This window comes from Salvelinus sp. IW2-2015, unplaced genomic scaffold, assembly GCF_002910315.2.
Source record: "Salvelinus sp. IW2-2015 unplaced genomic scaffold, ASM291031v2 Un_scaffold1873, whole genome shotgun sequence".
Classification (NCBI taxonomy): domain Eukaryota; kingdom Metazoa; phylum Chordata; class Actinopteri; order Salmoniformes; family Salmonidae; genus Salvelinus; species Salvelinus sp. IW2-2015.
Window position 1 is genome coordinate 158,329 of NW_019943236.1, and position 2,680 is coordinate 161,008.

The following is a 2,680-nucleotide window of genomic DNA, read 5'->3' on the forward strand; positions in this document are numbered from 1 at the left end:
AGGGACATAGCTAAGAACTCCCTCCTATATTTACTGTATATAATGTGTACTGTAATGTTTCCTCTCTACAGGGACATAGCTAAGAACTCTCTCCTGCGTTGGCCCATTTTCATCTACTGGACCTGCCTGGGGGTGTTCGACGCCGTCGTCTTCTTCTTTGGTTCTTACTTCCTGTTCAACAACAGCACCTTCACCAGCAACGGACAGGTAAAGACACCGTCGCCGTGGCTACTGTAGTACTGCGTTAAAGAGTATATGTTGGTGTGAAGTTATATAATGATCATCTGATCATACTGCACTTCTCCAAGCCCATGTCAAGTGTTTATTTTCCTGCTGTGAAGGAGTGTCCAGTGAATGTGATGTGGAGTGGCTGATTGTGACTGTGGGTTATGAGTGAGTTCACTGGTCACACACAGGTTGGATCTATGTTGTGACTGTGGCTTATGAGTGAGTTCACTGGTCACACACAGGTTGGATCGACGTTGTTTCCACGTTTTGTCAACGTGGAAAACGTAATTGTCATCAATGTACATACTTTTCATCAAGTTTTGACTCAGCTTTTACCCACAATTCAACATGGACCTTTGAGTTCATTTGACATTGAATACATGTTAGTGAACAACATTCTAAAACTTCAGTCAGAACAGCTGTCGTCTGTGGAAGGTGTGGTGATTTTAGGTAAATGGATGACATAAGATCTCCTGGCCTGCAGATTCACCTGTGATCCTTTGCATAAAACCATGACCGGATCTCCCATTCATATCTATGAAAGGAYAGCATGTTGAGTCTGKYGACATCTTTCTCTGTGCCGTTTCTCCTTTTATATTTCTTCATTTATATCACTTTAACCTTTTGGATTGCTTTGATTTGCCTGTTTTTGCTTTATTTCCTTTGAATATCAGATGTTTTAGTTTTCTGGCTTCRAGTTCTTTCTTTTATTTTCTTCCTCTTCCTCCTCCTCTTCTTCTCCTCTTACCTTTATGTTGCTTGTTCTTTATGCTTCTCGTCCTCTCCTCAGCTAATGACAACCAACACACAGATGGTAAGCCTGTCCCGATCTGTCTGTCACCCGGGTTTAGTTTTAGTTGGACTGTTTCCCCGCCCCACTCCCTCCTCCTCCACTGCCCGTCACATTACGTAACCAAACCGCCCGTCATCACCTCATCCAATAGGTATCCCCTCATATCCAACCCCTACTGCCTGCTATAGGCCAATGAGCTGTAGGTATATTAGTGTAGTAATAGTAAACCCATACTCCAACTCCACTCTTGTCTCATTGTGTAACTGCCGTAGTCCAGACTTCCTCATGTTGTTTGTCTGTCCAGTACAACAGTGGTTTCTGCTCGTAGACATCCAGCATGGATGGTGGTAGAGAACGGCTCATATTGAGTTTTTAGGTCAGGGTTTTGTTTCCGCCCAGCATTAACACACCTGTTGTAGATAATCAACTAATGCTATCGATCTATAACACAATTGATCTGGTGTGTTAGAGCTGGGCTGGAACAAAAGCCTGTAAACGCCGCGACCCTCCAGGACCAGGATTGGCTACCCCTACTCTAAGATGTCATCTCCTGTCAGAACGCAACGCTGAAGACTGTAAGACTGGCTCAGGCAGCAGTGTATTGGAGCTTAGGGTTCACACTGTTCCACCCATACACTATAGACTACAGTATGTGACAAAGGAAATGAATGGCCAAGTACATTTGACGGATATTGTTGTATAGGACATGTCAGGTTGGATATTTCATAGTTATGCAATTTGAAACAAAATGGCCGTCTGTGGCGCTGACTAGACTTCTATCTCTAACTTATTGTCTTGGTGGTATATTTGGCAGAAAAAAGGAAAGGAAGAAAACAGGAAGTTAAAACAACACAGACKGAAGGAGTCTGTTTTTCAAGGTTCTCTTCTATCACTGCATTTCATTGGCCCTTGCAGTAYWTTTWAAGAAGCAGCTCATTTTGACTGTTAAAAGGATAGTTCTCCCTCAGTCAAAGTTTGTCAGGTGTATTCATACATTGGGGTGAATTGTCCCTTTAAGCSCCCTTGAGGAAAGCAGGTGGGTTTATGTGTTGGTAGGTATCTTCATGTTGTTGACCCTCATCACCGTTGGTTTGGGTATTAGCATTCCATCAACATCACAAGCTATTTGAACGTACAGGACATGTTTTATTTGTAAAAATATTTATTTTATAGACACATTTAGGTKATTTCAGGTTATTCTGTACTTTAAATACAGAATTAAGAGAAATAGTGCACATATTGTTGTTGTTTTAATAAAAGCAGCTTGAAAATAGTTTAATATCCATTTTCCATCTCTGCACTGGTTTGACTTCATATTACTGAATGAAAAAAACATCTCTGGAAAATACAACTAAACTGTGTGATTTTTGTATTGATTAATCCTGGATAATTGCTCATTTAAAAAGCTTAACATAGCCTCAAACATATGTAGTAATGCAAAGGAAATGAGTTAGTCCASGCTGACTGTAATTACAGTAGCATACTGTCCTCTGAAAWGGCTGCATGTCTAATAGTATGTGTGATTTCTCTCTGTAATACCTTCCTCTCCACAGATGTTTGGTAACTGGACGTTTGGGACTCTGGTCTTCACTGTGCTGGTGTTCACAGTCACGTTAAAGGTACAGTAACATCCTACCCATCACCACCGCTAAGGCACTA

At 41.5% G+C, this 2,680-nt stretch overlaps 1 pseudogene; it reads left to right on the forward strand.

Annotated features, from left to right (window-relative positions):
• LOC112072274 (phospholipid-transporting ATPase IH-like) overlaps positions 1-2,640 on the forward strand; it is a 28,530-nt pseudogene extending 25,890 nt beyond the window's left edge.
• Positions 2,641-2,680: the final 40 nt, after the last annotated feature.